The following is a 12,951-nucleotide window of genomic DNA, read 5'->3' on the forward strand; positions in this document are numbered from 1 at the left end:
GCGTGTTGGCCAAAAACATTTATTTTCACGTCAGAGATGTGAAATAAATCTGAAGTGACTTCTGTTCAGTTATTTTATTCGTAACAATTAGAAACGAATCTGATATCAAGAATAGGCATTTGCGATTTTCTTACTGACTCGCAGTTAGAAACACCGATCAGTTTTGCACATGTTCTGTTGGTGTTTAAACCATAAAAAATTGTTGGATTATTTCACCAAATTACTGAAATAATCTTTAAAAAAATGTTACACACAGAGTTATCCAGAAGTTAGGCAGATGATTAACTTTTTATTTAATCTTTTTTAATGAAATCGTTACGATCATGATTCGGTCACAGACGAAAGCCACGTGGCGAGCTCGCGCCTGTTTGTGGAGTTGGTGAGATGTTATAATATTTAGTAATTTTTTAAGTAGGCTAGTGAGCCTCAGAGAACAAACGTATATTGCGAAATTACGCCGTTTTATTTTTAAATGTGCATAGCTACATTTAAAGTGTTTAACGTCACATAACTCTGAAATATCAATATAATCTCGGCAGTAAACAGTGAGATGTTTGTGCCACTGAAATGGCGGGCGGTGCGCTGAGTTGAACGTGTTATGGCGCAACAAAAAAAAAAAAAAAAAAAAGAAAGAAGAAAGAAAGCTTTGGGGAAAGAGCTTGTTCACCACCCAAAATGGCGGGGCTATTTGAATGGGCTTGTTCTGAAATGTGGCTCGTTTGTATCTTTAAGAAGAAATTCTGTAACACAGTCCATTTGGGACCCTGCCTTTACATCAGCCACATATTTGATGTTTCCTTTTTTAATCTGCCTTTTACTAGTGCAGCTTTCTACTAGCACAGCCAATACACCAGCAAACTATTTTTTTATCATAAAAATTGTTTATGTACATTTATATTGGAGAATATTAGAAATTTGCTTGAGAAATAAATGATGAAACCACAACACCACTTTAACGCAAAGAAGTAAAGCATGTTAGCCTACATAAAATATACAAAATACATATGTTTAGGCTTATATGAGTCTATGGGGTCCATCAACTCGTTGGTGACCACCATTCTTCAAAATATTCTTTTGTGTTAGAAGAAAGAAATTCATACAGGTTTGGAACAATTTGAAGGTGAGTAAATGATTTTTGGTTGAACTCTCCCTTTAATATGCAGAGGAGGCTGTTTGGTAGCTAAATTTTTCCAAGAAGCACTGTGGCACTATCAAAACATACTCTGAGCATTTCAACCAGCCCGATGAAACAATATTGACCAAACACTGAGTTTGAGGCAGGGCTACCTGTTTTTCTGACCAAGAGTATAGGACACCTGTTGAATTATTATTTTTTTGATTACACTCAAACTGTGGTTTTTGGTTAGAATTGCAATGAGAGGAGGTTCTTCTCTACTAACCACTTTATTTATGACAGAGCTGATTTAGAAACAGCTTGATGACCATGCCTTTAAATTGTGATTGCACTTTTATTTATTTTAACATCAGCAGGCCTAATTTGTTTAAAGGCAAAGCAGGACAGACAGGAAGCCTCCACCCATGACCAGTAGAACAGGATTTTTTATTTTCATTTTCTCACTCTCCCTTCTTTCTCTTTCATAAATATATTTTTTTAATCTGTTTTGTGTGCTTGTATTTCTCCCATTTCATCTTAATATACAGAAACAGCTTTAAAAAAAAATACATTTGCTGGGTGATTTTTCAAAGAAGCACTGCGGGACTATCAAAACATTACTCTGTTTGATCATTTCAACCAGCCCAACAGAACAATAATGACACAACACTGAGTTTGGGGCAGGGCTATCTGTTTTTCTGGCCAGTTGTACAGTTCCGTTTGGTGATTTCTGATGTGAGTTCCGTTTGGTGAACTGTGGTTTCTGGTTGGAATTGCAATGAGAAATTCTTCTCTACTTACCACTTCTTTATAACTCACAAATTGCGATTTTGTATCTCACAATGCTGAGAAAAGAAGTCAGAATTGCTAGAAAAAAAGTCAGAACTGCGAGATAAAAAGTCACAACTATCTTTTATATTGTTTTATGTGGAGGAAACAAGCTTCCATAGTTTTCACAGTTGTCCCATTAAAGATTCCCCAAAGAACTATTCCCTGGTCAGTTCTTAAAAGAACTTTTTTTTTTTCTTTGAGTGAAGAACATTTTAATAATAGCACCCCTCTTCTGCTTATCACAAAAAAAAGAGATGAGTGAGAACAGGAAAAGAGCAAAGGACCATGTGATCTGTTTAATATTTTTTTGTTGAATTATTGAAGTTCACTGTCCAGTGGAACACGGAAGTTTAAACTGAAGTGAGTTCCTTATCAGAAGTGAAAGAAGTAGTCGGTGATTCATATCATGCTCCTGCTCTACAAAACCAGTATAGTCTTTATCTTCTCTCCTTCCTTTCCCCTCCAGATGTCTGCTGTTTGAAACTGAAAATAACGGTTACACAACATAACTTATACCCACACATAAATCTCTCTCATGCATGTTTCACAATGTCTCCTTTGGCGCGCTTGAGAAAGTGACCAGGCTAACTTGTGTTTGAGACATACTTTTTCTCTTGTGATGATGTGCTGTCTGTTAGTTTATGAAGGACAACTTTTTTTTTAGGAACTAAAAACATTTGAGATATATCTAGGATTTTCCACATGCTTCAAAGCATGAAATAAAAGTCCTGTCATCCTCACATTTCTCCAACCTGTATTTTCTTTTATTTGTAGAGCACACAAGGAAATATTCAGAATCAGAAGTTTTTTCTGTCTTTTGCCATAGTGAAGCTTTAAAGCACCAAAAAGGACTCAACAATAAAAGTGTTCTAACTCATGCTAACTATTGTGTGACAACAGGATCAGTCTACTTAGGAAATCATTTAGACCAGTTCTGTTTCATTGGAAAGATCTTTTAAGAATGGTTTATTCAGGAATCAGACAGCTAACTCTCATTGAACATAACGATAGCTTTTTATGACGGTTTAGATACGATTTTGCATCCAGATTGAAGCTTGAAAGCTTTAGCCCATTTATCATAATTGCATTGAAAATACCTTCAAAATATCTAATTTAAGTTCTGAAATTACATAAAAAATGTAATTCTGTCTTAGAACGTGTATACCGTATGCTTAAACTGGTCACCATTTCATTTGTGTGCTACATTTTTTTTGCATTTAGTTGTTAATTTTAAAAAGTGAGTGGCAAATTTATTTTTATTTCATAGTCCCTCTGTTATAATGAGCTTCTAAAATGTTTTTACATGGAGCATGTCACACCGCTGTACACAATACAGATTCAGTTGCTTTAAAAAGCAGATTGAAAAGTGAAATGTGTTTGAAAAGTGTTTCCTAACACAAACCTACTCTCGCCTTCAGCCCACAGATGAACCGAGAACCCAGACAGCTCATCGCATCACTCACCTCGCTATTGAGATGGCAAATCCTATCTCACTCATGCCTTGTCTACCACAGCAGGGTCACTGGGGTCAAGGTAGGCTTTGTGTTATTTATCAAGGGGCAACACCCTGTAAGTGACAGGAAAGAGAGCCAGTCTGGTTCTTAGTTTGTTCCTAATTCAGAAAAGAGAAGTTTTGCTTGAGAAATAGCTGCAAATGAATGCATCAAATAGGCCTATAAACGGTAGAAAAAATATGCAATTTGTTGACTCCAAAAACAAAAAAAAGCTCCATTGTTTATTGTCAATATGAAGCACAGCTCATGCACACAGATGTCACTTTCAAACCAAGCAACTTTCTGTTGGTCAACATGGCCAACTTGAACCCATGACGAAAACTGCGTGCAAAATAGTTTGTTCTTACGGGAAATTCACGATTTCTATTAATTTGGATTTGGAAAGCAAAAAAATCCTGAACAATGTTTAGTCAAGTTGGTGGTCTTGCAACAGGTCAAGAGTTTATTTTTGCATGGAGCCACGATGGGCTGGGGCCATTTTTATTAATGATTTATTTTTGAGGGCAGAGAGGAAGCTGAGTTAGTAATTAAACTAATCACAACTTGTAGGTAGTACTATACATTTTGAGCAGTATTAGTTTTCAAAGCTTTCAAAATATGAGCTAAGTAAGTCTGTGTTCTTTAGGGTGTGTTTTTAAAGGGAAAGGTTGAGATAAAGTTCCTGAGAAAAACACAAAGGTGAATGATGAGAGTGGTAAGCTGCTGAGACAGGGAAAAGACAGAAAACAATACTAGAGGTCAGGTCCTGACAGGTGCGATCAAACTCATCACAAGTTGCAGGATAAGGGAACTCGCAGCCACCACAGGGGGTCACACTGCACTTGTCACAGCCAATCAGACACAGACACAGCGTGAACGCTGCCTTTGTTTGTCTCACCTCACTGTGAGACTTTTCTAGCCAATCATCTTGATTGATTTTGGGTTTGACTGACAGGGATGAGGGAAGGAATTGCAAAGCGTGTAGTAAAGGTCAGTGGAATGTTGTAAACTGCTCTTGACTCGTGTATGAAATCTAAAAGGTGACACGAATTTAAATCATTTTTTGTTTATATATTTATTATTAATTTATTCCTGTTGTTTATGAGTACTTATTTCCCAGGAGTTTTTATTTTGCCACTTTAAACTTATGTATGTGAGGGTGCTGTGTCAGTAATTAACCAGGGCTGAGGGCAAAAATGCCCTAAAACAAACAAACAAACAAACAAACAAAAAATTCCAGATAAAATGGAAGACAAGGAAATGTGCCTATATTTCATGTTTTTTTGTTCATGTTATTGTATTTTATTATTTTTAAATCTTTTTGACATAATCTTTGATATAACAATATTATTTTCAATGCCAAGTGTATCTTGTGTAGTAGCTACATATTTGGTGCTGATTTTGAAATTGTCCCCTAAAAAAATCAGCATTAATAAGTTATTTGGTAATGTTTCCTTTTTTAAAATGGAACATTTTATATATTTCATAATATTCTATTCTCAGCCCAGACCAGACTACATTTTTTTTGTTTGTTTATTATTCAGTATACTCATTTGTAAATTGACAGCATGGTGTAGCCTTTTTATATAATAAAATGTATGCCACCATAAAGTAAAAAAAAAAAAAATGCCACTGAAAATCAGTTTATTAATAAAGATAATTTATGACACTGTTGGTGTCTTCATTATTGTCTCAGTACTAACACAGACTATACACTCTTAGAAGAAATGGTTCTGTTTAGAACCAGAAATGGTTCCATCCCTTGCTTCATATATGGAACTCCAAAATGGTTCTATATATAGAACCATTTTTTTGTGGTAAAAGGTTCTATTGGCCAAGTATGGAACCCCAGGATTCTATATAGAACCCAGAGGAACCCTTTTTTTAAGAGTGTATAGAACCTTTTAGGGGTTCCAAATATGTAGCGCTGATAGAACCTTTTAAGGTTCTATAGAACCTTTTTCTTCTAAGAGAACCATGCACGATGCACATGCAGGCCACATATATTTGACTAGTGTTATCTCGTTTAGTTTTTAGACCCCGTGCCGTGCTGTTTCATCATTTGAAATCCAAATACAATTATTTTTCTCTATGACCACGTGGCAAACACATGGCCATTTGTGCAGCCACTTACTTCCCCTCACAGCTAAGCTTGAAAAACGTTTTTCAAAAGCACAATGTATAGAATGCCTCGTTAATAACAGACAGAGCGCCCTCTACTGCACATGTATGGTAATTACAACAATTGTAGAGCCTATTTCAAATGTTGCCATTTGTCCGTTTATGAGATGTTCAGTTGATTATTATAGCCCACATATCCTTAATTTAACCCCATACTAATAATATAAATTATATTAAAATAAAATAATATAAAACGGACGTTATTATTAACAATAAAACGTAGCCTATTATTATAAATAATTACGAATCAACATTTTCAGCAGTAATTTAGAAGACTTTCTCTGCAGGATCCCTGTTGTGCTCCGGCCACTATACTCTGCTGCACCCCCAGGAGTCAAACAAACACACATACCAAGACTGACCTTGAGTTGCCATGGCAACCTATCTGCTCCACATGAAGCTTCACTTAAGTAAACAGGCATGCACACACACACACACACACACACACACACACACACACACACACACACACACACACACACTAAAACAGACATGCATACACACTCACACAGAGGCCAATGAACTCAGTAAGTCTATAAAGAGAATAATATTGAGATGGTAGAAAACAGTAATTTAGTGGACTCTTCAAGAGACTTGCAATAGTCTGGAGGGTCAGTCCCCATGAAGAAACCTGAGGTTTAGTGCCTTGATCAATGACTCAAGTGATTGCTGAAGTCTCACTCTTTGTGGGATGTGAACCTACACATTTCTGATAGGCGGCCCTGTTTAAAATTACTTGTTAATTTCTTATAACATGAAACATGTTGCCTGGTAGAAACATAGCTTCATGAAATCTGCAAAAACAATAGAAACGTATAGGCCTGGTTTCACAGACAGGGCTTAGATTAAGCCAGGATTAGGCCTTGGTTCAGTTAGGACATCTAAGCTTATATAAAAATGACTCAGAAAAAGACATTAGCTACTGTGCGCATCTTGAGGCTAAACAATGGCACTGACATATTTTAAGATATTGTTGCTTTCAGCCAGGGGTGCCCAATCCTGCACAGTTCATCTCAAAGCCTAATCAAACACACCTGAAGTAGCCAATTAAGGTCTTTAGGATCACATTCAGAATCAGGTGTGTTTGATTAGGGTTGGAGATGAACTGTGCAGGACAGTCGATCGCCAGGAGCAGGATTGGGCACCCCTGCGCTATAACAGCTAAAACACATTTTAGTCCAGGACTGAGATTGAATGCTTTGTCAAACAAGCACTGATTTTACAAGCAAACTGGTTCAGGTAACTAAAGTCTTTTTATTTATTTTTTTATTTTTTATTTTTTTACAGTTTAGCATTACATACAGATTTTCACACTCATAAATATCAGTATATTGTTACTTTGAATGTACTTTGTTTAATTATTTATAATGTCTCTGTTAGGAAGCAGCAGAGAAGGGGGAAGCAGGATCCAAATGCAAGCACAAATTTGATTAAACAAACAGGTAATCCACAGACAGGAACAAGGAGACATCAAGAACTCACAAAGACTGAACAAGAAACAGGGCTGAAATACACAGGCAAACAAGATAACAAGGGGGTATGGCTTAAAAAGGAACACCTGGGAACAATTGAACAAGACACATGGCAAACAGGGAATCACATGACAGACAAGAACAAGCAACAAGACACAAACCTATACTGTTATCAGGCCATACCATTTAAACACCAAGATGCAGTTTCATGGAATGCAAATTTCTCTAGATTTTAAAAAAATGATGTGAGGAATTGGAGTGAGTTTATTGTTGATCATTTCAAAACGACTCCAATGTGACATCTGGTACAAGGAAAAACTTGTTACTCCTACAGAAGAAAGAAGTCCTTTTTGCATATTTGCCTCAACTTAATTAACTGAAGTCAGTTTTAATTAACAAAAGTCTTTGTACAATATATGATTCATGAATTGCTAAGTGAGTGGTTTTTGTTCAGAACCTATATTTACCTCTAAAAAGCCTACATGTCGTCAAGACGACAAAAATAACTGTTTTCAACAAGTTAGGGAAAGTACATTGAGGAAAGTTTCAAGAATTAATAATACAATTAAATCAAATTAAATGAAAATAAATTAGTTGAAATTATTTAGATAAGTTATTTCTTCCATCAATCCATCCATCTATCCTTTCATATTGCTTAAGGGCTTTACACCTTTTTCTCTCTCTGCGTCTAACCCCATGTGTCATAGCTGTCACAGTTGGTTATAATGGTGTAAAGCAGAGACTGTCAGTCATTCACAGACTGTTAGAGTGTCAGCCCGTCTTCACATATGGTGCCCCTCACAGGTCGAAGCTGCTGAGACTTTAGGATGCAGACAGATGCGTAAACATACACACATATGCACCTTTGCAAATGAACATCAGTGTCAATCAAGAGTTCAAGCCTGTCCCATTAGCAAAGACCTCCCTCCTTCTCTATCTTCGGTCTCCGCTTCTCCCCCTTCCACTGCTCATTTCCTGTTACTTGGTTACCGGTTGCCTCGAACGGCTTGGGCCAATTGCGTTGCCATGGTGACCATGCCCATTCTGTCGTTTCCCAACAGCCTCTTTGCTCTCCTGTCCTGACATTCCCCACTGCCCCTCAGCCTGCACGCCCAGGCCGTGGCCCACCCTACGCTGATGTCCCACAAGGCTGTCTGTGTGTGTTTGCTTGTGTGCGTGCGTTCGTTTGTCCTGTGTTTGCTCCCTCCCCCTCACTTCTTCCTCAGTTTGGATGACAAACAGGCCGACCACCTCCCTGTACAAGCAATTTAACACCTGCTGAAGAATTCATGGCTTATCTGCATAGAAAGACAGAGGTAGAGAGACAAAGATTGACTGAGAGACAATTATAAACAGCAATTCATAGCAAACAGCTATTTTATCAAGATTGATCCATCCTGAGAACCCTCAACACTGAACAAAATGTCCAAAATGATCCGTATCGGGTGTTCTCCAGGACCTGAGTTGAATAAATCCTTGATGGTACTGACTTTAAATGCTGCTGTTAACTGTTCAGAAAACATTAGGTACAGGAGAGTCGTTTGCTTTTCTGATGGACTGCCTTCATTAATAAATAAATAAATGTGTCAGCTTGGTTATTACCGTAGCCTACTGTGAAAGTGTGGTCATCCCAGGTAAATGTAAAGAAAAAACTGATTGCATGTATTTCATCAGCTTTTAGACAAAAGCATACTGCATTATGGATGCAGTTCCATGGCTGAACTTAAGGTGGCAGCAGCGAATAGATCATCAGTCATCAACTGAGAAATATTAATGTTCGTCGTCAGCATTTCAACTTCATCTGATTCAGCACTGCCCACACATCCGTCTCAATCTCTCTGCTTTTCTTTCTCAATATTTCATTCTTTCAGGTCCCGTTACATTAGTAAAATATTCTTTCTTTCTTTTTGCGAGAGAACCATAAGGCGATGAACGGAGCGAGGACTTCAAGTTATATTAAAGGTATAGTTCATCCAAAAATAAAATTCTATCATAATGTTGAAACAAACTATATTTTGTCCCTCGTGTAGAACACAATGAAATATATTCTGAAGCCGGTTTCAGCTGGTCTTGTCCATACAATGAAAGTTAATTGGGTCCAAATCAACATTGGACCCCACTGACTTTCATTAAATGGACATAAAGAGAGACATTTTCTAAAATATCTTCTTCATACAGCAGGGTGAGTAAATGATGACAGAAGTCTCCAAGGCTTCCACTTAATTTAGAGTGCATCCTACTAAACATCTCAAAACCAGGATGAGACTACATCTCCTGCTTGACACTAATCACCAGCTTGCCAGTGTTGGGCTGAGATGAGTCATGTGACCCTTTGAGGGACCAGAAAGGAGGAGAGATTGCTTCTCCCTGGCCTCCCTCCCTCTTCCAGTTCTAAATGACAGGGTTATGGAGATGATCACTGAAGGTTTATCATTGTCCTCCTGCAACGGGGGGAGGGGACCGTATTAAGGGGGGTTTAATTATGAAGCGAGAGGGCTTATTAACAATGTGAAATGATAAACCCCCCTCCCCACTGAAATACACGCACCCCCTCCTCCTTTGCATCCCACCAGCTGATCCTGATGTAATTCGGGCCGCAGGGTGTTCCGGCACCAATCTAAAGGGGCAAAGGTCAAGAAAGTCAAGAGGTCTTAATAGGGACAGAAGAGAGTTTTTGTGCTGCACACATAAAGTTATCATTATAATTACATGTCGCACCAGAAGTCACCCTGGTTAACATCAGCTTATTTTCTTGCTGTTTCCATAGCATGGAATATTTATTATGTAAATCTATATTCACACAGACATATAACTGGACGAGTGCAGAAGGGATGCTGTGGAAAGAGAAAACTGAAGCGATCAACTGCAAGGAAGAAAAGGATGGAAGGAAACTGAGGTAAAGGAGGACAAAAAGGAATGAAGATGTTTGAAGGGAGAGAAATGAAGGGAAGAGAGAGGGGGAGATTAAAAGAAAAAGGGTGACTGTTTTTTCCTAAGCTAAGTTCTGAGCTAATGCGCAGCTTTAGTTACACCCACCCTGAGCCGGCAAATATAAGCAGCAGTGTGCACACATACAAAACGGCAGCCTCCTCTGCACTGGCACCGTAATCCCTTCTTCCCATTCACTTCTGCACACACACGCTCTCAATGGGAGTGAGATACACTCTTTGTTGCTGTAACAGAAACCTGGCATGCTGAAGCCAAAGGCTGGTGGTGCGCCCTGTGTGTGTGGCCAAAACGAAGAGAGAAACGCAGAAAGGAAATGACACAGAAACATAAACTCAAAGAAAAACATGCAAAAGGACAAAAATACGAGTGTTCGCTTCAGTGCCAGTACGTTTAATCATAGCCAGAAGGCATGATGTAGAAATGTTAGGGTAAGCTCTGCTTTTAACCTCCCTGCCTGTCAGCGATTAGTCATGTGAGCTGATCTGCTAACTCAGAAAGAATGCTCGGCCAAAACAGACCAATCACGGGTCGGACCTGGAATTCGCACGTCTCTGTCCAGAATATGGTCAAAATGATGAAACTAAAAGAAATGTGCTCAGTTGAAAATTCACACCTGAATAGCACATTGCAGCGGGAGCTTTTATGTCCAGAGGTCTACACCGGTATGGTTACAGTTATGCATGCTTAATTTTGGCTACAAAAAAATTATAATTTTAAGGGGGAAATTACTGCCCCAAACACATAGAATTTGTTTCAATATATTTGAAGGATCAACAATACGTTTATTTTTGTTAATTTAAAAAAGAAAGAAAAAAAACTTTTTTAAATGAAATTTTTAATTGTTTGTTATTAAAAAAATTATGTTAGATACTAAGCTCAAAATTTGCAAAAAAAAATCTTTATAGTTAAGCCTGTCAATATTTACCTTAAGTATACATAGGCATATACAATCACCTAAAGGATTATTAGGAACACCTGTTCAATTTCTCATTAATGCAATTATCTAATCAACCAATCACTTGGCAGTTGCTTCAATGATTTTAAGGGTGTGGTCCTGGTCAAGACAATCTCCTGACTCCAAACTCCAAACTGAATCAGCTCACCAAAATTGGACAGTTGAAGACTGGAAAAATGTTGCCTGGTCTTATGAGTCTCAATTTCAGTAGAGACATTCAGATGGCAGAGTCAGAATTTGTCATAAACAGAATGAGAACATGGATCCATTATGCCTAGTTGCCACTGTGCAGGCTGGTGGTGGTAGTTTAATGGTGTGGGAGATGTTTTCTTGGCACACTTTAGGCCTCTTAGTGCCAATTGTGCATCGTTTAAATGCCACGGCCTACCCAAGCATTGTTTATGGCCACCATGTACCCATCCTCTGATGGCTACTTCCAGCAGGATAATGCACCATGTCACAATTGGTTTCTTGAACATGACAATTCACTGTAACAGTTCACTGTACTAAAATGCCCCCCACAGTCACCAGATCTCTACCAAATAGAGCATCTTTGGGGTGACGTGGAACAGGAGCTTCGTGTCTTGGATGTGCTTCCCACAAATCTCCATCAACTGCAAATCAACATGGGCCAACATTTCTAAAGAATGCTTTCAGCACCTTGTTGAATCAATGTCACGTAGAATTAAGGCAGTTCTGAAGGCAAAAGGGGGTAAAACACAGTATTAGTATGGTGTTCCTAATAATCCTTTATGAGTATATAGGGTAAAACAATGGTAAACATGAGGTTTTCATCAAGATTTTCTGAACGTTTTGGTCTTAAGCACCTGGCCTTTTAAATTTTTAAAGGGCAAGTGTTTAAGACCAAAACGTTCAGAAAATCTTTTGGTTGTCCCTCATTCATGTATTTTTTAAAATCTATTTTCTGTATGGATTTATAATGTTTCTATTAAAAAAGTCATGTCACATAAGCAATACATAATAATAATAATAATTTACTTTTATAAAATATAAATATAATAATGATTATAAAACACAATCAAATTGAACTGTTGTTAAAAATATAACTTGCTTAAATTATTATTTTAGCAAATAAATATCATTTCAAAGTATAATTTCAAAGTCACTCCAACTTAGCTATATTTGTCATAAGTGGCTTTATATACAGTAGTTACTAATGAGCTAACAAACATTTATGTCTCCTTCATTGCACTTCGAGGTGTTTGAAAGATCAAGTAATTTAATATGTGCCCACACGTTGCTATTCTATCTTTTGACATGCATTACTGTTGAAGACCAATGAGAAAAGATTTTCTCAAACACCTTTGTACATTTTTTCTGTCTAAATATTTCTTTTCTGAAATGTAAAATAATGAGATTACTCTCACTACGATGACTAAATAAAAAAAGATTAATTTACATTTTCCTCAAAAATGTATTTCATCTAATCTTAGCCTTTACTTGTGATGTTAAAGGGTTAGCTTACCCAAAAATGAAAATTAAGTCATTAATTACTCACCCCCATGCTGTTCCAACCCCGTAAGACCTTCGTTCATTTTCGGAACACAAATAAAGATATTTTTGATTGAATCTGAGAGCTGGATCAGTCCTACATAGAATGCCTAAGGGACTGGCTCTTGACGGCCCATAAAGTCATTTAAGAAAAGGTTTACATATTCCATGTGCCTACAGCGGGTCAATTATAAGTTTATCAAGCGACGAGACTACTTTTTGTGCGAAAAAAACATAAATAACGACTTTATTCGACTATTCCATTACTTCCTTATGGGCGCATGCGCGAGAACTGAGACGAGGATGTTCTCCTTCGACTTGTTACCGGCTGCTCACCGCTTAGGAGTATAACCGCCACCTACTGTATAAGATGATGTGCTGATATAGCTGGAAGCGCAAAACTTTCTGTTTACAAGCAGAGGAAGATGCGCGCTGTACATACGC

Source organism: Pimephales promelas, chromosome 14 (assembly GCF_988280905.1).
Source record: "Pimephales promelas chromosome 14, fPimPro1.hap1.1, whole genome shotgun sequence".
In the NCBI taxonomy this organism is placed as follows: Eukaryota; Metazoa; Chordata; class Actinopteri; order Cypriniformes; family Leuciscidae; genus Pimephales; species Pimephales promelas.